Here is a 24,999-nt window from a genome sequence, read left to right on the forward strand (position 1 = left end):
GAAATATTCTCGGAATTGGACGAAATCAACGCCCAGGTTCCTATTTTGCCCGGAAGCATCCAGAACACACGAGAACCGCCAGAGAGGGGGCACAGGGCCACCAAACCCTAGGCCGGCGCGGCCAAGGGGGGGCCCGCGCCCCCCTATAGTGTGGGCCCCCCAGAAGTCCACCGACCTTGCCCTTCCGCCTTTTTAAAGCCTCCGTCACGAAAACCCTGATACGTTCGACGAAACCCACAGAAACCTTCCAGAGCCGCCGCCATCGCGAAGCCAAGATCTGGGGGACAGGAGTCTCTGTTCCGGCACGCCGCCGGGACGGGGAAGTGCCCCCGGAAGGCTCCTCCATCGACACCGCTACCATCTCCACCGCCATCTTCATCACCGCTGCTGCTCCCATGAGGAGGGAGTAGTTCTCCATCGAGGCTCGGGGCTGTATCGGTAGCTATGTGGTTCATCTCTCTCCTATGTACTTCAATACAATAATCTCATGAGCTGCCTTACATGATTGAGATTCATATGATGATGCTTGTAATCTAGATGTCGTTATGCTAGTCAAGTGAATTTTACTTATGTGATCCCCGGAGACTCCTTGTCCCACGTGTGTAAAGGTGACAGTGTGTGCACCGTGTGGGTCTCTTAGGCTATATTTCACAGAATACTTATTCACTGTTATGAATGGCATAGTGAAGTGCTTATTTATATCTCTTTATGATTGCAATGTGTTTTGTATCACAATTTATCTATGTGCTACTCTAGTGATGTTATTAAAGTAGTTTTATTCCTCCTGCACGGTGTAATGGTGACAGTGTGTGCATCCGTGTTAGTACTTGGCGTAGGCTATGATTATGATCTCTTGTAGATTATGAAGTTAACTATTGCTATGATAGTATTGATATGATCTATGCCTCCTTTCTTAGCATGAAGGTGACAGTGTGCATGCTATGTTAGTACTTGGTTTAGTTGTATTGATCTTTCATGCACTCTAAGGTTATTTAAATATGAACATTGAATTGTGGAGCTTGTTAACTCCGGCATTGAGGGTTCGTGTAATCCTACGCAATGGTGTTCATCATCCAACAAGAGGGTGTAGAGTATGCATTTATCTATTCTGTTATGTGATCAATGTTGAGAGTGTCCACTAGTGAAAGTATGATCCCTAGGCCTTGTTCCTAAATACTGCTATTGCTGCTTGTTTCTTGTTTCTTTGCGTTACTACTGCTGCGTTACTACCGCTTGTTTCTTGTCCTGGGCAAAGCACTTTTCAGTGCCGTTGCTACTGCTTATTTATACCACCTGTATTTCACTATCTCTTCGCCGAACTAGTGCACCTATTAGGTGTGTTGGGGACACAAGAGACTTCTTGCTTTGTGGTTGCAGGGTTGCATGAGAGGGATATCTTTGACCTCTTCCTCCCTGAGTTCGATAAACCTTGGGTGATCCACTTAAGGGAAAACTTGCTGTTGTTCTACAAACCTCTGCTCTTGGAGGCCCAACACTGTCTACAGGAAAAGGAGGGGGCGTAGACATCAAGCTATTTTCTGGCGCCGTTGCCGGGGAGGAAAGGTAAAAGGTACTCACACTCCGGATCTCGGCTACTAAGCTATTTTCACCGTTGTAAGTACTCGAAGCTATTTCCTTTAGATCCTGCAATTGCATCTTTTTGTTTCTTGTTTACACTAGTTTGGCATAATGGACAACAATGAGCTTCTTATTCTATTTCCTGATTTAAGACATGGATGGTTTGATGCGAAAATTAAAAAACCTATGGAACATATTAGTATGAACGCTTTGAACACCATTGTTGCTAATGATATGGAAAATTCTAAGCTTGGGGAAGCTGGCTTTGATGAGCATGATATTTTTAGTCCCCCAAGCATTGAGGAGAAAATTTTCTTTGATGATACTTTGCCTCCTATTTATGATAATTATAATGATAGTGGTCTTTTGGTGCCACCTACTATGGAGAGTAATTTCTATGATGATAATACTATGCCTCCTACACTTGATGAGAATAATAATGATATCTACTTTGTTGAATTTGCTCCCACTATTACTAATAAAATTGATTATGCTTATGTGGAGAGTAATGATACTTTTATGCATGTGAATAAGAATGCTTTATGTGATAGTTATATTGTTGAATTTGTTCATGATGCTACTGAAAGTTATTATGAGAGAGGAAAATATGGTTGTAGAAGTTTTCATGTTACTAAAACACCTCTCTATATGCTGAAATTTTTGAAGTTACACTTGTTTTATCTTTTTATGCTTGTTGCATCATGCTTCATGAATTTGTTTATTTACAAGATTCCTATGCATAGGAAGCATGTTAGGCTTAAATTTGTTTTGAATTTGCTTCTTGATGCTCTCTTTTGCTTCAACTACTATTTCTTGCGAGTGCATCATTAAAACTGCTGAGCCCATCTTAATGGCAATAAAGAAAGAACTTCTTGGGAGATAACCCATGTGTTTATGTTGCTACAGTACCTTTGTTTTATATTTGTGTCTTGGAAGTTGTTACTACTGTAGCAACCTCTCCTTATCTTATTTTATTGCATTGTTGTGCCAAGTAAAGTCTTTGATAGTAAAGTCAATACTAGATTTGGATTACTGCGCAGAAACAGATTTCTTGCTGTCACGAATTTCGACCTGCCTCGCTGTAGGTAACTCAGAAAAATCTGCCAATTTACGTGCTTGATCCTCAGATATGTACGCAACTGTCATTCAATTTGGGCATTTTCATCTGAGCAAGTCTGGTGCCATTTTAAAATTCGTCTTTACGGACTGTTCTGTTTTGACAGATTCTGCCTTTTATTTCGCATTGCTTCTTTTGCTGTGTTGGATGGATTTCTTTGTTCCATTACCTTCCAGTAGCTTTGAGCAATGTCCAGAAGTGTTAAGAATGATTGTGTCACCTCTGAACATGTGAAATTTTTGATTATGCACTAACCCTCTAATGAGTTTGTTTCGAGTTTGGTGTGGAGGAAGTTTTCAAGGGTCAAGAGAGGAGGATGATATACTATGATCAAGAAGAGTGAAGAGTCTAAGCTTGGGGATGCCCCGGTGGTTCATCCCTGCATATTTCAAGAAGACTCAAGCATCTAAGCTTGGGGATGCCCAAGGCATCCCCTTCTTCATCGACAACTTATCAGGTTCCTTCTCTTGAAACTATATTTTTATTCAGTCATATCTTATGTGCTTTACTTGGAGCGTCTGTTTGCTTTTGTTTTTGTTTATGTTTGAATAAGTTCATCCTTGTGTGGGAGAGAGACACGCTCCGCTGTTGCATATGAACACATGTGTTCTTAGTTCTATCTTTAATGTTCATGGCGAAGGTTGAAACTGCTTCGTTCATTGTTATATGGTTGGAAACGGAAAATGCTACATGTAGTAATTGGTAAAATGTCTTGGATAATGTGATACTTGGCAATTGTTGTGCTCATGTTTAAGCTCTTGCATCATATACTTTGCACCCATTAATGAAGAAATACATAGAGCTTGCTAAAATTTGGTTTGCATATTTGGTCTCTCTAAAGTCTAGATAATATCTAGTATTGAGTTTTGAACAACAAGGAAGACGGTGTAGATTCTTATAATGTTTACAATATGTCTTTTATGTGAGTTTTGCTGCACCGGTTCATCCTTGTGTTTGTTTCAAATAACCTTGCTAGCCTAAACCTTGTATCGAGAGGGAATACTTCTCATGCATCCAAAATACTTGAGCCAACCACTATGCCATTTGTGTCCACCATACCTACCTACTACATGGTATTTCTCCGCCATTCCAAAGTAAATTGCTTGAGTGCTACCTTTAAAATTCCATCATTCACCTTTTCAATATATAGCTCATGGGACAAATAGCTTAAAAACTATTGTGGTATTGAATATGTACTTATGCACTTTATCTCTTATTAAGTTGCTTGTTGTGCGATAACCATGTTTCTGGGGACGCCATCAACTATTCTTTGTTGAATATCATGTGAGTTGCTATGCATGTCCGTCTTGTCTGAAGTAAGAGAGATCTACCACCTTAATGGTTGGAGCATACATATTGTTAGAGAAGAACATTGGGCCGCTAACTAAAGCCATGATTCATGGTGGAAGTTTCAGTTTTGGACATATATCCTCAATCTCATATGAGAATAATAATTGTTGCCACATGCTTATGCATTAGAGAGGAGTCCACTATCTGTTGTCCATGTTGTCCCGGTATGGATGTCTAAGTTGAGAATAATCAAAAGCGAGAAATCCAAAATGCGAGCTTTCTCCTTAGACCTTTGTACAGGCGGCATGGAGGTACCCCATTGTGACACTTGGTTAAAACATGTGTATTGCGATGATCCGGTAGTCCAAGCTAATTAGGACAAGGTGCGGGCACTATTAGTATACTATGCATGAGACTTGCAACTTGTAAGATATAATTTACATAACTCATATGCTTTATTACTACCGTTGACAAAATTGTTTCATGTTTTCAAAATAAAAGCTCTAGCACAAATATAGCAATCGATGCTTTCCTCTTTGAAGGACCATTCTTTTTACTTTTATGTTGAGTCAGTTCACCTATTTCTCTCCACCTCAAGAAGCAAACACTTGTGTGAACTGTGCATTGATTCCTACATACTTGCATATTGCACTTATTATATTACTCTATGTTGACAATTATCCATGAGATATACATGTTATAAGTTGAAAGCAACCGCTGAAACTTAATCTTCTTATGTGTTGCTTCAATACCTTTACTTTGATTTATTGCTTTATGAGTTAACTCTTATGCAAGACTTATTGATGCATGTCTTGAAGTACTATTCATGAAAAGTCTTTGCTTTATGATTCACTTGTTTACTCATGTCATTTCCATTGTTTTGATCGCTGCATTCACTACATATGCTTTACAAATAGTATGATCAAGGTTATGATGGCATGTTACTCCAGAAATTATCTTTATTATCGTTTTACCTGCTTGGGTCGAGCAGAACTAAGCTTGGGGATGCTGATACGTCTCCGACGTATCGATAATTTCTTATGTTCCATGCCACATTATTGATGATATCTACATGTTTTATGCACACTTTATGTCATATTCGTGCATTTTCTGGAACTAACCTATTAACAAGATGCCGAAGTGCCGATTCTTTGTTTCTGCTGTTTTTGGTTTTAGAAATCCTAGTAAAGAAATATTCTCGGAATTGGACAAAATCAACGCCCAGGTTCCTATTTTGCCCGGAAGCATCCAGAACACACGAGAACCGCCAGAGAGGGGGCACAGGGCCACCAAACCCTAGGCCGGCGCGGCCAAGGGGGGGCCCGCCCCCCCTGTAGTGTGGGCCCCCCAGAAGTCCACCGACCTTGCCCTTCCGCCTATTTAAAGCCTCCGTCACGAAAACCCTGATACGTTCGACGAAACCCACAGAAACCTTCCAGAGCCGCCGCCATCGCGAAGCCAAGATCTGGGGGACAGGAGTCTCTGTTCCGGCACGCCGCCGGGACGGGGAAGTGCCCCCGGAAGGCTCCTCCATCGACACCGCTGCCATCTCCACCGCCATCTTCATCACCGATGCTGCTCCCATGAGGAGGGAGTAGTTCTCCATCGAGGCTCGGGGCTGTACCGGTAGCTATGTGGTTCATCTCTCTCCTATGTACTTCAATACAATAATCTCATGAGCTGCCTTACATGATTGAGATTCATATGATGATGCTTGTAATCTAGATGTCGTTATGCTAGTCAAGTGAATTTTACTTATGTGATCCCCGGAGACTCCTTGTCCCACGTGTGTAAAGGTGACAGTGTGTGCACCGTGTGGGTCTCTTAGGCTATATTTCACAGAATACTTATTCACTGTTATGAATGGCATAGTGAAGTGCTTATTTATATCTCTTTATGATTGCAATGTGTTTTGTATCACAATTTATCTATGTGCTACTCTAGTGATGTTATTAAAGTAGTTTTATTCCTCCTGCACGGTGTAATGGTGACAGTGTGTGCATCCGTGTTAGTACTTGGCGTAGGCTATGATTATGATCTCTTGTAGATTATGAAGTTAACTATTGCTATTATAGTATTGATATGATCTATGCCTCCTTTCTTAGCATGAAGGTGACAGTGTGCATGCTATGTTAGTACTTGGTTTAGTCGTATTGATCTTTCATGCACTCTAAGGTTATTTAAATATGAACATTGAATTGTGGAGCTTGTTAACTCCGGCATTGAGGATTCGTGTAATCCTACGCAATGGTGTTCATCATCCAACAAGAGGGTGTAGAGTATGCATTTATCTATTCTGTTATGTGATCAATGTTGAGAGTGTCTACTAGTGAAAGTATGATCCCTAGGCATTGTTCCTAAATACTGCTATTGCTGCTTGTTTACTGTTTTACTGCGTTACTACTGCTGCGTTACTACTGCTTGTTTACTGTCCTGGGCAAAGCACTTTTCTGGTGCCGTTGCTACTGCTTATTTATACCACCTGTATTTCACTATCTCTTCGCCGAACTAGTGCACCTATTAGGTGTGTTGGGGACACAAGAGACTTCTTGCTTTGTGGTTGCAGGGTTGCATGAGAGGGATATCTTTGACCTCTTCCTCCCTGAGTTCGATAAACCTTGGGTGATCCACTTAAGGGAAAACTTGCTGTTGTTCTACAAACCTCTGCTCTTGGAGGCCCAACACTGTCTACAGGAAAAGGAGGGGGCGTAGACATCAAGCACGCGGAGACACGGAGATGATTCCCGTAGTTCCCTTCCTTTCCAAGAAGGTACGTCTACGTTTGGAGGAGTGTGGTTGCTACGAAAGCCAAACCAACAGCCACGAAGGCTTCACTCAGATCTCATATGGGCAAGGCCACGAAGGCCTAGCCCAGTTCCACTAAGGGATTTCCTCGAGGCGGAAACCGGGCCTTTACAAGGTTCTTGGGGCACACATCCACAACTGAATTGGAGGCTCCCAAATCTGTAACAATACAACAATCAACCACAACACATCAACAACAATCAACTAGGGAACCAAAGAGGAACACTAGCAAGAGGGCCCTCAAACAAATGAGGGGGAAATGTAAATCGCTTCGGTGAGGATGTAGATCGGTGTCTTCTCCTTCGAATCTCCAAAGATCAAGAGCTTTGGTTGGGGGAGGAAGGAGATCTTGCAAATCTTGTGTTCTTGAGGTGGCTCTAATGGTGGTGAAGCTTGGCAGATTTTTGTGCAATGATTGAGCAAGGAGCAAGGTAGAAGAAAGGGGGTATAAATACCCCCCTCCAAAATCCAGCCGTTGGATCTTCCGGGGGGCCGGATAATCCGGCCTAAGTTAGGGCCGGATAATCCGGCACCCCCGGAAAATCCGGCCACAGGGAAAAACCGGCCAAATATCCGGCCAAATGTCCGGCCCATGTGCAGAACTGCTTTGCCTCAGGTCCTTAGACGATTTTGGGGGGCCGGATATTTTGGAAATATCCGGTCCTAGGGAAAATCCGGGCAAATGTCCGGGCAATTATCCGGCCCATGTCCAGGGAGTACTGAGCCACAAATCCTCTAGTCCTTAGCCGAAAAGTGGGGGCCGGATATTTTGGAAATATCCGGCCCGGATTATCCGGCCTGGTGATCCTGTTACAGCTTCTTTTTGACACAACTTACCACATCCATCGCACATATGCATGTATCTATATAATCCATGTACCACTTAACCAAACATTAGTGTATCCCATACATTGACATCAAACACACAAAACATATTATGAGAGATGTTCTTTCAAAAAGTCAGGCTCGAGCCTAGCCTAGCCCGACTGTCGGGCGTGTAATTCTGGCCGAAACCCAGCCTGGATGAGCAAAAAGCCCGGTCCAGCCCGAGAAGCCCGACCCGACTAGGCTAAAACATGCAAAATTGAAAGGCCGAGCCCGACCTGAACCGACGTTCAGGCTCAAATATTAAGCCCGAGCCTGACCCAAAATGCAAGCCTGACCCGGCCTGGCCCAGGATTTTCAGTCCGGCTCGGTCCGGGCCGGGCTGCCCGTGCCCAACGGTACGGAAATATACCCATCAGCTCGATCAGTTCACGGAGAAACAACTAGAAAAAAACACCCACCACGTGAGGATCAGAGGACATTTGTGCATGTGCTTCCACCTAGGAAGCCATGCTTCCACCTAGGAAGCCATGCTTCCGGACTACTTCATTGCATAGGCTTCGTTGCGGCCCGATTCATCTTCACCGCAAACAACATCGGCTCCGCTTAAATAGCTAAGTCTCTATTTATAATAAATATTTTAAATTTTTATGATCATGGGAAAAAGATTGGTTCACTCATATATTGAGTCTTTTACCACTTTCAATTTTGATCATACCTTTTCCACGATTTTCCTCGCGGTTGTGGAAATCTTGTGTTGTTTTGCCGCCTTACACCTACAGTACTTTGCAAAAATCTGCCTTGGCATTAGCTTGAGTTTTCAGGCCTATGTTTGTGTCCAGATTTCTTAGTAGTGACATTTTGGTATTAAGTCGGCTCTTGTTTATGAGGTTCTTGATTATTTCGCTATTAAACGCTGTTGCCTCAACAATTGTTCCGTGTTCAAAGTTTTCCGTTTCACGAAAAGTCAAACATATAAACCAGAAGTACGGATAAATCAACACTTACTTAAAACATACAAATTCATACATAAACTTTTCAAGATAGTCGATTCTTTTTTCTTTCGTCTTGACAGTTCTACATTGTTCAACAGTTGAATAGTTTGTGCCCTAACATATTTGTTTAAAGGCCGCTTTTGTTCCGCCTTTCATTTATTTGTTAAACATTGATCAAAGAAACAATTTCATACAATTGTGCTTTTGTGTTTATGTATCATATACATGATGCTTGGATGTTTCAATAGTCTCCAGACCAAGGTGTTTTCAAGCACACCTAGCACTCTCTCAAAATCTGGGAGCTGGAAAAGCAATTTGAGTCTCTATTCCACTATGCCTAGCCCGGAACCAACCCTTGGGGGATGGAAAATCAATTTAAGTCGCGGTTCCTTTATGCCTAGACGAAACCAACCCTCGGGCCTGGAGTTTGATCTTAAATGGAGAGTGTGTTTCCTTTTGAAGTAATGGTGTTGGAAATTTCTGCCTAGACATTTGAGGTTTACACTATTTCTAAAGATAAAGATAGAGCTACTCTAAGAGCTCCAAGCCAGATTTTCAAATAAATTTCACGTTGGCACTCGGGGGATACATCGTTGATAATTTTTTGTGAAGTTCTCTCTGGAGCACGAAATAGTTTCATTTCTTGGCGCTCGGGGACTACACTATTAGATATTCTATAAGAGCACAAAGACCCATTTCTTTTAGAAATCCACCGGGGCTACAAGGGTGTAACCGCATCAAAGTTTGATCTATAACAACACAGATACTTATGAGCATCGAGTCATCTTGGAGCAAGCCGACTCAACACTCGGAGGCTACATATGTCTATGCCAAGAAAAAAATTCAAGATGGCAAAAATCCGGCTAACAAAGCCCGAATGGCCAAGGAAAAATCCAGGGTTACATGCCCGACAACCTAAAAAACTGTGAGTAGGGAGGTTCTAAGTCCTTAATTCAGCAAGCATCCACATCCGTGACTTGGTAGGCTCTAAATCCTTAATTTGGCAGCCTCTACGACCTGGTAGCCGTGATTTTTGCAGCCTTGCATAACGTACCCTCAAGGATGATGATGCTAAGGATTTGTGCTATAAAAGCATTATACCAACATCTACCCGACTAGGCTTAGCTGGATGGGAAAATGATTTGCGAGTTTTCTCCGAGATTCTTTGTGAGTCCGCAAACAAATTAAAGACACAAAACTTCCGCGATATATTCACTGGAAAAGATGATTTCTAGAGACGACTTTTGAAGATCGAATCGAGAGAAGATGTTATCGTTCCGCCTCAACTCTAGGTGGAAACCAAATTATTTTGGGAGTCCTTCCAGATTCTTTGTTGATCCTCACTGAAGATAGAAGACACATAAAATATGCGACCTGGACTAGGTGGAGGAACATGCAAATCTTGTAGAACTCCGGGGGCTAATGTTTGGGATATGCTAAATAGGTGTACCCACGACATAGTCTCATTATGGCAAGCACGAGTGATCCACAGATGGTGATTGAACCTATGTCCTAATCAGGCGGCCCAGTTGTTGATTGAATTAGGTGGAAAGTCTAGCCAGGATACAAATATAGGCGGGTCCATACCGACCTAGAATATGCAAGATCCATACTGACCTGGAATATGCTAGGAGGATCTGTACCGATATTGGCTAGGCAAATCCGTACCGACATTGGCTAGGCGGATCTGTACCAACATTGGCTAAGCGGATCTGTGCTGACATGTGCTTAGGAAGATCTGTAGCGACATTGGCAAGATGGATACTTATGGTGCAAGGAAAGATATACTTTTTATTGCATAGGACTTGTTGATGGGTTCGTTGCATGGAAAACAAAAATTTTCTACCGCAAATAAGAACAAAACCAAGATCCAATCTAGGAAGAGGCAAGATCTAATCTATCAAGATCGAAGCAACGAGATGTATACGAGACTAACCCTCGAAGATTCCAAAGCCTACGGGATTAGATCTCGTTGTTGATGTAGTCGATCATCCAGTGCTGCAATCCGGCAGCACTTCCGTACTCGGTCGTGCGTACGGTGTCGATGACGCCCGTCCTCTCCCCGTTCCAGCGGGCAGCGGAGGTTTGGTAGATCCCCTCGGAATCCCAGCAGCACGACGGCGTGGTGGTGGTGGTGGAGGAGAAAAGTTGCAGGGCTTCACCAAGCCGGAGCAGACTATCGGTGGGAGAGAGAGGCGGCCAGAGGTCAAGGGGTGAAGGGAGGGCTGCGCCCCTGCCCCCTCCCCTCTTTATATAGGAGGGGGTGCGGACAGGGCTGCCTTGGCCCCTCCTCCAAGTCCTTGGCCGGCGGCCCAAAGGGGGAAGGGGGGAAAACTTACCCCCCCAAGTTGATCCCCCTAGGATTTTGGGGAAACCCTAAGGAGTTGGCCGATTGGGCCTTGGGGGCATGTGCCCCTGGCCCATTAGGCTAGGGAGCATCCCCTCGGCCCATGCTAGGCCTCCTAGGGTCGTGGGCCCACCGGTGGGACCCCTGGAACCTTCTAGAACCTTCCCGGTCATCCACCGGAAAAATCCCGAACTTTTCCGAAACCTAGAAATCAACTTCCCTTATATGAATCTTATTCTCCGGACCATTCCGGACCTCCTCGTGATGTCCTAGATCCCATCCGAGACTCCGAACAAACTTCGGTCTCCATCTCATATTCCGGATCTACTTATGCGACATCGAACCTTAAGCGCGTCACCCTACGGTTCGTGAACTATGCAGACATGGTCGAGACTCCTCTCCGACCAATAACCAATAGCGGGATCTTGAGATCCATAATGGCTCCCACACTTTCAACGATAACTTAGTGATCGATTGAACCATTTACATACGATAACTATTCCCTTTGTCACGCGATACTTTACTTGTCCGAGGTTCGATCATCGGTATCTCCATACCTAGTTCAACCTCGTTACCGACAAGTACTCTTTACTCGTTACCGTGGTATGTCATCTCTTGTGATCCCGTCACATGCTTGCAAGCTAATCAGACGACATTCCACCGAGAGGACCCAGAGTATATCTATCCGTCATCGGGATGGACAAATCCCACTGTTGATCCATATGCCTCAACTCACACTTTCCGAATACTTAATCCCATCTTTATAACCACCCATTTACGCAATGGCGTTTGATGTAATCAAAGTACCCTTTCGGTGTAAGTGATTTACATGATCTCATGGTCAAAGGACTAGGTAACTATGTATCGAAAGCTTATAGCAAGTTGAACTTAATGACTTGATCTCATGCTACGCTTATTTGGGTGTATTTCCATTATATCATTCACCGAATGACATAACCTTGTTATTAACAACATCCAATGTTCATGATCACGAAACCATGATCATCTATTAATCAACAAGCTAGTTATACAAGAGGCTTACTAGGGACTCCTTGTTGTTTACATAACACACATGTATCAATGTTTCGGTTAATACAATTATAGCATGGGATGTAAACATTTATCATGAACACTAAGATATAACAATAACTAATTTATTATTGCCTCTTGGGCATATCTCCAACAGTCTTCCACTTGCACTAGAGTCAATAATCTAGTTTACATTTGTAAAGATATAACACCTTGGCCTTCTGGTGCATATCATGTTTTGCTCACCGGAGAGGTTTTTAGTCAACGGATCTGACACGCTCAGAAACGTATGTATTTTGCAATTCATTTGCGTCTCAACGCATAACTCATTTTCCAAATGAGTCGGCATTAATTATATATGCTTAGTCCTCTGGTGGAACCTTAATTCCGCGGTCTGAAATACGTCACTAATATTGTCACACACAATATAGCTTCAAAGTTCTGACACTATCAGAACTACACCAAGTTCTCAAAGAACTCCTCGACTTAACATCCTCAGTCATTGTCAAAACAATGACATACTCTGCCTTTGTTTGTAGAATCCGTCACAATATTTAGACCTCATCTAAATCTAGCATATACTTCTTCTAGCTCATTGTGCTACCTTTTTAAACAACACTTAGCCTAATTGAGATTGAAATTTTATTTTTATATGAGACCAAACTAATATCGGTGCAACACCTTACATCGATTTGTTTGTCATTAACCCATACAAAACTATATATATATATATCATTGGTTCTTCTAAAGCACTCAAGGATATTCTTACAATTGTCCAATGATAATTACATGAATCATTCTGGTAAATGCTCGTAACACTTTAGAGCACAGGACATCTGATTTTATACATACTATTTGTGATCTAAAATCACTCATGTGTTTTTACTCATCAAGTGTCAAATACACTCAAGTCTTGTTAAACCTTCACATGAAAAGAACACCTTCTTACTGTTTTATATTGAACTACTTCAATATTCACTCTATGCACTTTGACTTAAACTTATTTTGCGTTTTAATCTATCTTCATAGATCTTCACGCTAAATCTGTTTTTAGTCCATATCCTTTCATTGAAATTAATTTTCAAAGAAACCTTCTAATCACATCAAGTAGATGATTACACTACTTATAATCTATGATATGTCATCCACATATAATATTATAACTATGTCTCAACGCTCCCACTTAATTTCTTGCAAATGCAAGCATCTTCATCGTTTCTGATGAAATAAAAAACTCTTTGACTATTTCATCCGGTGAAGATTCCAACTCCGCGATACTCACTTCATCCAATTGAAGTTTGTATACCTATCTAGTATTCCACGGACCAGCAAAACTCTTGGTTGTATCTAGTATACATCCTTAATACACACTTCTGGAAGGTATGTATTTCTGCCATCCTACTAACATATCTCATAAAAGAAATATGTAGTGGCTACTAGAATAATCCACATAGACTATAGGCATTGCTACGGAAGATCTAATCTTATCGTAGTCAACTATTTGAATTTTGTCGTAAACAACTTTTCGACAAGTCGAGCTTCTTCAAGGATATTTGATACGCGTACAGCACGCGTCCGTTGGGAACCCCAAGAGGAAGGTGTGATGCGTACATCAGCAAGTTTTCCCTCAGTAAGAAACCAAGGTTATCGAACCAGTAGGAGTCAAGAAGCACGTGAAGGTTGTTGGTGACAGAGTGTAGTGCGGCGCAACACCAGGGATTCCGGAGCCAACATGGAACCTGCACAACACAATCAAAGTACTTTGCCCCAACGTAACAGTGAGGTTGTCAATCTCACCGGCTTGCTGTAAACAAAGGATTAGATGTATAGTGTGGAAGATGATGTTTGCGAAGAACAGTAAGAACAAGTATTGCAGTAGATTGTATTCAATATAAAAGAATGGACCGGGGTCCACAGTTCACTAGAGGTGTCTCTCCGATAAGAAATAGCATGTTGGGTGAACAAATTACAGTTAGGCAATGGACAAATAAAGAGGGCATAACAATGCACATACATATCATGATGAGTAGTGTGAAATTCAATCGGGCATTACGACAAAGTACATAGACCGCTATCCAGCATGCATCTATGCCTAAAAAGTCCACCTTCGGGTTAGCATCCGCACCCCTTCCAGTATTAAGTTGCAAACAACAGACAATTGCATTAAGTATGGTGCGTAATGTAATCAACACAAATATCCTTAGACAAAGCATTGATGTTTTATCCCTAGTGGCAACAGCACATCCACAACCTTAGAACTTTCTGTCACTGTCCCAGATTTAATGGAGGCATGAACCCACTATCGAGCATAAATACTCCCTCTTGGAGTTACAAGTATCAACTTGGCCAGAGCCTCTACTAGTAACGGAGAGCATGCAAGATCATAAACAACACATAGATGATAGATTGATAATCAACATAACATAGTATTCCATATTCATCGGATCCCAACAAACGCAACATGTAGCATTACAAATAGATGATCTTGACAATGATAGGCAGCTCACAAGATCTAACATGATAGCATAAGGAGGAGAAGACAACCATCTAGCTACTGCTATGGACCCATAGTCCAGGGGTGAACTACTCACACATCGATCCGGAGGCGATCATGGCGATGAAGAGCCCTCCGGGAGATGATTCCCCTCTCCGGCAGGGTGCCGGAGGCGATCTCCTGAATCCCCCGAGATGGGATTGGCGGCGGCGGCGTCTCTGGAAGGTTTTCCGTATCGTGGCTCTCGGTACTGGGGTTTTCGCGACGAAGGCTTTAAGTAGGCGGAAGGGCGGAGTCGGAGGGCTGACGAGGGGGCCACACGCTAGGGCGGCGCGGGCCCCCCTTGGGCTGCGCGGCCCTAGTGTGGCGGCGCCTCGTCGCCCCACTTCGTGATCCTTTCGGTCTTCTGGAAGCTTCGTGGAAAAATAAGACCCTGGGCGTTGATTTCGTTCAATTCCGAGAATATTTCCTTACTAGGATTTCTGAAACCAAAAACAGCAGAAAACAGCAACTGGCTCTTCGTCATCTTGTCAATAGGTTAGTGCCGGAAAATGCATAATAATGACATAAAGTGTGTATAAAACATGTGAGTATCATCATAAAAGTAGCATGGAACATAAGAAATTGTAGATACGTTTGAGGCGTATCAAGCATCCCAAGCTTAGTTCATACTCGTCCTCGAGTAGGTAAACGATAACAAAGATAATTTCTTAAGTGGCATGCTATCATAATCTTGATCAATACTATTGTAAGCATATGTAATGAATGAAGCGATTCAAAGCAATGGTAAGACAATGATTAAACAACTGAATCATATAGCAAAGATTTTTCATGAATAGTACTTTCAAGACAAGTATCAATAAGTCTTGCATAGAAGTTAACTCATAAAGCAATAGATTCTTAGTAGAAAGTTTTGAAGCAACACAAAGGAAGATATAAGTTTCAGCAGTTGCTTTCAACTTCAACATGTATATCTCATGGATATTTGTCAACACAAAGTAGTATGATGAATGCAAATAAGCAAGTATGTAAGAATCAATGCACAGTTAACACAAGTGTTTGCTTCTAAGATAGAAAGAAGTAGGTAAACTGACTCAACATAAAAGTAAAAGAATGGTCCCTTCGCAGAGGGAAGCATGGATTGCTATATTTGTGCTAGAGCTTTTATTTTGAAAACAAGAAACAATTTTGTCAACGGTAGTAATAAAGCATATGCGTTATGTATAAGATATCCTATAAGTTGCAAGCCTCATGCATAGATTACCAATAGTGCCCGCACCTTGTCCTAATTAGCTTGGATTTACATGGATTATCATAGCATAACATATGTTTTAACCAAGTGTCACAAAGGGGTACCTCTATGTCGCATGTACAAAGGTCTAAGGAGAAAGTTCGCATTGGATTTCTCGCTTTTGATTATTCTCAACTTAGACATCCATACCGGGACAACATAGACAACAGATAATGGACTCCTCTTTAATGCATAAGCATTCAACAACAGATAAAATTCTCATATGAGATTGAGGATTGTTGTCCAAACTGAAACTTCCACCATGGATCATGGCTTTAGTTAGCGGCCCAATGTTCTTCTCTAACAATATGCATACTCAAACCATTTGATTATTATAAATCACCCTAACTTCAGACAAGACGAACATGCATAGCAACTCACATGATATTCAACAAAGGTGAAATAGTTGATGGCGTCCCCAGGAACATGGTTATCGCTCAACAAGCAACTTATTAAGAAATAAGATACATAAGTACATATTCAATACCACAATAGTTTTTAAGCTATTTTTCCCATGAGCAATATATTGCAAAGACAAAGAATGGAATTTTAAAGGTAGCACTCAAGCAATTTACTTTGGAATGGCAGAGAAATACCATGTAGTAGGTAGGTATGGTGGACACAAATGGCATAGTTTTTGGCTCAAGGATTTTGGATGCACGAGAAGTATTCCCTCTCAATACAAGGCTTAGGCTAGCAAGGTTGTTTGAAGCAAACACAAGTATGAACCAGTACAGCAAAACTTACATAAGAACATATTGCAAGCATTATAAGACTCTACACTGTCTTCCTTGTTGTTCAAACCCTCACCAGAAAATATCTAGACTCTAGAGAGACCAATCATGCAAACCAAATGTCAACAAGCTCTACAGTATTTGTTCACTAATAGGTGCAAAGTACATGATGCAAGAGCTTAAACATGATCTATATGAGCACAACAATTGCCAAGTATGAAATTATTCAAGACATTATACCAATTACCACATGTAGCATTTTCTGTTTCCAACCATTTAACAATTAACGAAGCAGTTTAAACCTTCGCCATGAACATTAAGAATAAAACTAAGAACATATGTGTTCATATGCAACAACTGAGCGTGTCTCTCTCCCATATAGTGAATGTTAGGATCCAATTTTATTCAAACAAAACAAAAACAAGAACATAAAGACGCTCCAAGTAAAGCACATAAGATGTGGCCGAATAAAAATATAGTTTCACTAGAGGTGACCTGATAATTTGTCGATGAAGAAGGGGATGCCTTGGGCATCCCCAAGCTTAGATGCTTGAGTCTTCTTGAAATATACAGGGATGAACCACACGGGGGAATCCCCAAGCTTAGAGTTTTCACTCTTCTTGATCATATTGTATCATCCTCCTCTCTTGAGCCTTGAAAACTTCCTCCACACCAAACTCAAAACAAACTCATTAGAGGGTTAGTGCATAATTAAAAATTCACATGTTCAGAGGTGACACAATCATTCTTAACACTTCTGGACATTGCATAATGCTACTGAAAGTTAATAGAACAAAGAAATCCATCAAACATAGCAAAACAGGCAATGCGAAATAAAAGGCAGAATCTGTCAAAACAGAACAGTACGTAAAGACGAATTTTTCTGGGGCACTAAACTTGCTCATATGAAAATTCTCAAATTGAATGAAAGTTGCGTACATATCTGAGGATCACGCACGTAAATTGGCATATTTTTCTGAGTTACCTACAGACGGGGCGACTCAAATTCGTGACAGTAAGAAATCTGTTTCTGCGCAGCAATCCAAATCTAGTATCAACTCTACTATCAAAGACTTCAGGGATTTCTATTTTCGTGCTCTCAGTTCCTTAGTTGTGCTCAGTTTTCCCCAGCTCCTTAGTTTTTCCTCAGTTTTCCCCAAGTGCTTGTTTGAAACCCGCAGAAGCAGCTCAGACGGCAGGATTCCCGTTAAGTTGGCCGCTCCGTGCTGACGTGTGGGGCCACGTCGTGTGGGCCCGCGTCACGTGGGGCTGGTAGAAAGGGACCGCGTGGGACAGGACGAGATAGCGTTTGGTTGCACGTGAGCAGGAGCTGGGTTTTGTCTCTCTCGGCCATTGGCATTTCCCTTTTAAGAGTACCTTTTCTGCCTCCTTCTCTCTGCCTTTTTTCACCTAATTAGTATCAAATCTAGAGAAGCTTGCATTTCTGTCTTTCTTCAATTATTATTTGTGCCTTTTGGCCCTCGTTGTTTGCCCAATATGGCAGCAAATCTAGTAGGGAGCCCAATCTAGTACTCCATTTGGTCCATATGTATGTAGTTAAATCTAGAAGCAAATCTACAGGGAATGTACGATAAATTCACAAGGTCATATAGTAGAATAGGGATAGATAATATAGATAATAAGCTGCATTCAGCAGCCAAACATAGTAGGGTTCGAGGTTCTTCACAGCAAGATCTGACACCATCATACTAACAACATAACAACGAGGGATCCCTAGCTAACAACAAAGGGATCCCAACAACAAAATGGAGGAGGCGAAGAAGACACGTCCAGGACTCCGCCTACCCCATCTGCCTCTGCCTCCACTTGTTGCTCCCCATGGGAGCCTTGGGCTTGAGCGGAGGCATGCGCCCGCCGGAGATCTCCACCCGCTGGATGCTGCGGAGGTGCATGCCGAGCGCCAAGTGCTTGGCGCGGAAGGAGTTTGGGTTCACCGACGCGCCGACCTTGGGGTTGGTGTGGCCGATGTTCTCGGCATGCGTGAGGAGGCAGTTGAAGTCAGTGCCGCCGAGCCTCCTAGTGCAGAAGGGGCACCTGTAGACACCCTTGGCGACGGCGAGGTAGGAGACGATCGGCCGACTGCAGCCTCCGCGGCACTGGCGAGTCTTGACGTCATGGTGCTCGTCGTCGCCGCCGACGTCACCGCTGCATACCTGATCCATATCAAACGGGAATTTATTAGTGAATGAGTTGCAACGATGACTAACGTGCATGATAACAAAGTTAGGAAAAACAGAGGAATCCTCAGTTAGAGTGGACACGATTATATGTCTACAGGGACGGTGTAAGCGAACCAAAGCTCATGCACAACAGATTTGTACACAGAAATGGTTCGCTGAACCCTCCCTGTAAAAATCTGTGCCCACCGATTCATCATAGGCAAAGAAACAGATTCCAGATCTGAACTTGAACACATTCCAGATTATTTGCAAAATTAAACGGTTGATATCTTTTGATTCGTGCATAAAATAACTGATTGAGATCCTATGATGACTTGCATAAATTGACTGATTGAGATCCCATTATTACTTGCATAAATTAACCGAACGGCCGAACCCCAAATCTTAAACGAAATCAAGGAGGGATCAAAGCAAAATGGAATAAAATCGGCGCAAATATTAGCCCAATACTCATCCATCCACAGATCCATCTACACCAGCACAAATAGGGTTTAAAAAGGAATGGGGAACAAAAAAGGAAGCAAACCGTAGTTACCTCGTTCCATGGGTCCTCTATGGAGGTGTCATAGGGGTTCGGGGGCAGGACGTACGGCACCGGCTCATAGGGGTCATATCCCGGCGGGATCTGACCGCGACCGGCGGCAGCAGCCTCCGATGCACCGGCGGAGGCGGCGGCGACGTCCGTTGAGGGGACAGCGGCGACGTCCGTTGAGGGGACGGCGTCGAAGAGGGAGGCGTCGCGCTTGGAGCCGACGGCGCCGTGGACGATGGGATTGGCATTCTCCTTGTCCATCTCTCCGGCAGAGGAGAGGGAGAGGGAGAGGGTTTTTTGCTTTGGAGAAGATGATGGGACGTGAGAGAGGCGGCGTTGCGTAGGCGAGTGAGAGTGACAGAGATAGTGGGAGGAGGCGTCTATAAAGGCAAGGGGTGGTTAATGCGACCCGCGTCCTACGCGTCCACCGCTGCACGTCTGCACGTCTTGGACTTCTGCAATGCGCCACGCGTCCACGATTGCACGTCTTCGACTTCTGCACCGCGACCGGCATCTACGCGTCAACAATTGCACGTCTTTCATTTCTGCACCGCAACACGCGTCCTCGAGTCTAACCCTGGAAATTTAGATATACTCAGGTATAACCTCGAGCATTATACTAGCATTTTTTGTGTGCTCAGTTTTCCCCTTGAGTGCTAATACTGGCTAGTGCAATATGCTCAGTTTTACCCTCAAGTAGCTGGTCAACAGACAGTCAACAAATGGGATTAACTAGTTAAATGAGTCATTTAATGTGCAAAAAATTCCGAAAAATAGTGGCACATACTCATGGAGTCTTTACCACAAATTGCCAGTTCTCAAAACATAGATAAGTCATAGATAAATCAAGTTTTACCACAAATTGCCACTTCTCAAAGGCCTTCTCAAATCACCTAGTAGCTATGAAGGTGCATGGTTTTCCACAATAAGCCCTTCCCAAAACAGGTTTCCCCAAAACATACTTTGTCTAAATGAGGCCACAATTCTCACACTCATGTATATTTGTATTGCAAATAGTTTGAGATAGGCCAAGATGGGTTTTATTGTACAAAACACGCATTTTCCATTTTTTAAATCTCATATTTGAATCCCTTAGTCTGTTTATTACATAGGTGCCCTTGGTTTCTTGATACTACTCAGTTTTGCCCTCTCCCTCCACAAATTCTCTCACACGTGCAACATTGCCCTGATTGGTCTAACCCATGTCACGCGGATCGTGCCCGCCGACCGTTGATCGTATGATCTAACGGGCAGGATAACCCCTCTATCTCTCGGTCGGCGGTTACCTTCCACTCTCTAAGTATGCTAAAGGGCGGTTTTCTGTATTTATTTTCACACGCTAAAAATTATAAACTCTTTTAGGCATTACTTTTCACGCAAAAATGATAAACCATCACCGATTTGTTGTAGCCATAAATTTTCACGCAAAAAATGATAAACCGTCACCGATTTGTTGTAGCCATTAATTTTCACGAAAATCCCAAATGATAAACCATCACCGATTTGTTGTAGCCATTAATTTTCACGCAAAAAAAGATAAACCATCACCGATTTGTTGTATCCATTACTTTTCACGCAAAAAATGATAGACCATCACCGATTTCTTGTAGCCATTACTATTCACGGTAAAAATGATAAACGAACCAATCTATCTATCTCTGTATTTGAAGTTTGGAAGGGTTCACCATCTAGTTATGTTAACTTTCGAGGTTTTGACCTGAAAACAAATGGGTATTATAAAGGGAAATAAAAGTTCAAAAAAATGTAAAAATGAAACAATCTACCTATCTTTGTATAGAAGATCGTCTGTATGATTTTTGAGGTCATTTAGAGAAGGTAGAAAAAAATCCCTTTTGAGAAGGTCGAAAAAACCTAACTTGTTACAAAAGCTGGTTTCAGTGAGACCTAACCAAATTTGGCATACATTATGCCATATCTATAACAACAAGGAATATCTAAAAGGGAAAGTTTCACAAAATTTGAAATTTATGGCGAAAATGATGCCATACATGATGTTGTTTTTCGAGGTTTTGACCTGAAAATCAATTGGATATTATAAAGGGAAATAAAAAGTTCGAAAAATATAAAAACGAAACAATCTATCTATCTATGTATAGAAGATCAGTTGTATGAAATTTGAGGTCATTTAGAGAAGGTAGAATAAATCACCTTGTTAGAAAAGCTGGTTTCAGTGAGACGAAACGGCATGCGTTTAAGCAAAGTGATTTTTTCGAACATCTCCAAATGATCCCAAATTTGCCATACATGATGCCATACGTGTAACAACAAGGAACCCTATCTAAAAAGTGTCAAAAAAGTTTGCCCAACCGTATAGCTCTATCAAAAAGAACCTCACCATGGCGCTAGTATAATTTTGGGCTTAGTTACAAAATTTCGTTACCTAACCTTCAACACGAAACTTGTTTCAAATCACTTTTGGCGTACAAGAAACAAATCCCTCCTTGATTCGAGCACCACAACCTCCAAACTTTGCCGATACCGATATCGGCATGGTCAGAACGTCTATGCTCGACGCCACTGCTAGGTCACCGTCGGGATGCACCCTCAATCCCGTCCCCTCATTCGATCACTGACACACCAGAGATACCGCCGAGGCCAATGCAGAACGTACATGCTGATGCCAATGCCGAACATGCATCCACGCCGATGTGGGCACGGCCCCGCCGCCCCGCTATGCTGGACGCCACAGACCACCGCGAGGTCTTTCCCTTGGCCACCACACTCTTCTAGCACCCATCTATACACGCCAGAAAGGAGAGACACTAGTTTTCTCTACATTGCTCGCGTTCGTGTCGGACACGGTCAGTCAAAGTTTTGAGGTAGTCGTCGATGTCATCGACCATTTCTTCTCTTCTTTGCATGGTTAAACGCGTCTAGTTCATATCTATCTAATGCGTCTGGTCTCGCCTCATGCAGTTCTTTGTGGACGTCGATCTCATCTCGGCACCCCGCAGGCCACCTCCTCCATGCCATCGCTGTAGAGCTCCGTTTAAAAATATTCCTACCCGTGTATTGCCCCTTGTATCAGCGCCATGGCCCACTTGTCATTCGATATACCGAAGCCCCACTCGTGCGTGTTTTGGTCAGGGATACAGCGATGCTTACGGTCAAACAAAGATGGATGGTCTGACGTGTCTTTGCGGGCTCTACGTGGCCCCACTAGTCAGAAGATAACGGTCAACCGTCGGGCAACCGGCCGTTACAGCATCTGTGATGGTTTCAGACGAGGTCTTGGGGAAAACTGGGGAAAAACTAAGGAGCTGGGGAAAACTGAGCACAACTAAGGAACCGAGGGCATGAAAATAGAAATCCCAAGACTTTACTTGGCACAACAATGCAATAAAATAAAGATAAGGAGAGGTTGCTACAGTAGTAACAACTTCCAAGACTCAAATATAAAACAAAAGTGCTGTAGTAAAATAATGGGTTGTCTCCCATAAGCGCTTTCTTTATAGCCATTAAGATGGGCTCCGTAATTTTAATGATGCTCACATAAGGATGAGAGTTGAAGCAAGGAGAGCATCAAAAAGCAAGTATGAAACAAATTTAAGCCTAACCCGCTTCCTATGCATAGGAATCTTGTACACAAATAAATTCATGAAGATCAAAGTGACAAGCATTGGAAGATAAAACACGAGTAACTTCAAAATTTTCAGCATGTAGAGAGGGTGTTTTAGTAACATGAAAATTTCTACAACCATATTTTCCTCTCTCATAATAATTTCCAGTAGCATCATGAACAAACTCAACAATATAACTATCACATAAAGCATTCTTATCATGAGTCTCATGCATAAAATAATTACTACTCCCAACATAAGCATAGTCATTCTTATTAATTGTAGTGGGAGCAAATTCAACAAAGTAGCTACCATTCTTATTCTCATCACCATAATCATCAAATATAGGAGGCATATTGTAATCATAATTAATTTTCTCCTCAATAGTAGGTGGACTGAAAATATGATAGTCATCATTGCAATCATCATATATAGGAGGTAAAGTATCATCAAAGTAAATTTTCTCCTCCATGCTTGGGGGACTAACAATATCTGATGACCCATAAGTATAGGGGATCACAACAGTCTTCGAGGGAAGTAAAACCAAAATTTATTGATTCGACACAAGGGGAGGTAAAGAATACTTATAAGCCTTAACAACTGAGTTGTCAATTCAGCTGCACCTGGAAAAGCACTAGTAACAGGGGTGATGTGAAAGCAGCAGTAATATGAGAGCAGTAGTAATAGTAAAACAGCAGCAGTAACAGTAACACAGTGGCAATGGCACCAGAAAATAGTTGATACTACTTCCAATGACATGTAGAACGAGTATATGATGATGAGAGATGGACCGGGGTTCCCAGCTATCTACACTAGTGGTAACTCTCCAATAACAAGTGTTGGGTGAACAAATTATAGTTGGGCAATTGATAGGATTGAAAGCATTAAGACATAACATCAAGATTATTAATCATGTAGGGCATGTTTTCCATATATAGTCACACGTGCTCGCAATCAGAAACTTGTATAACATCTTTTGTCCAACCAGCCGGTGGCAGCCGGGCCTCAAGGGAATCTACTGGCAATTAAGGTACTCCTTTTAATAGAGCACCGGAGCAAAGCATTAACACTTGGTGAAAACATGTGATCCTCATATCACAGCCTTCCCCTCCGGTTGTCCCAATTTCTGTCACTTTGGGGCCTCGGGTTCCGGACAGCAATATGTGCAAACAACTTGTAGATACAATCTAAGCAATAATTATAGAGCTTAAATCTAAGATCATGCCACTCGGGACCTAGTGACAAGCATTAAGCATAACAAGATTGCAGCAACATTAACTTCACAAACTTTATAGATAGACTAATCATAATGTATCATCCATCGGATCCCAACAAACACAACACCGATTACATCAGATGAATCTCAATCATGTAAGGCAGCTCATGAGATCATTGTATTGAAGTACATGGGAGAGATTACCAACTAGCTACAGCTTAGAACCCGTAGTCCATGGGGGAACTACTCACGGAGCATGATGGAGGCGGTGGCGTCGATGGAGATGGCTTCCGGGGGCACTTTCCCGTCCCGGCAGGGTGCTGGAACAGAGACTTCTGTCCCCCGAAACGGAGTTTCGCGATGGCGGCGGCGCCCCTGGAGTCTTTCTGGAGTTTCGTCAATCCATATCGCGTTTTTAGGTCGAAAGGGGTCTTATAGGCAAAGAGGCGGCGCAGGAGGGTGCCTGGGCCCCCTCACCATAGGCTGGCGCGGCCAGGCCTGGGGCCGCGCCGCCTTATGGTGTGGTGGCCCTCTGGCCCGCCTCCGACTCTCCTTCGGTGTTCTGGGGTCTTCCGGGAAAAATAAGATACTAGGTCTTTGTTTCGTCGAATTCCGAGAATATTGCCCGAACAGCCTTTGTGGAACCAAAAACAGCAGAAAACAGGAATTGGCACTTCGACATCTTGTTAATAGGTTAGTTCCGGAAAACGCATAAAAACATTATAAAGTGTGAGCAAAACATGTAGGTATTGTCATAAAACAAGCATGGAACATCAGAAATTATGGATACGTTGGAGACGTATCAGCATCCCCAAGCGTAGTTCCTACTCGCCCTTGAGTAGGTAAACGATAAAAAAGAATAATTTCTGTAGTGACATGCTACTTACATAACCTTGATCATACTATTGTAAAGCATATGAGATGAATGCAGTGACTCAAGGCAATGATCTATAGTTGCTAACAA

The sequence above is a fragment of the Lolium perenne genome, chromosome 3 (genome assembly GCF_019359855.2).
Source record: "Lolium perenne isolate Kyuss_39 chromosome 3, Kyuss_2.0, whole genome shotgun sequence".
NCBI classification, from domain to species: Eukaryota; Viridiplantae; Streptophyta; class Magnoliopsida; order Poales; family Poaceae; genus Lolium; species Lolium perenne.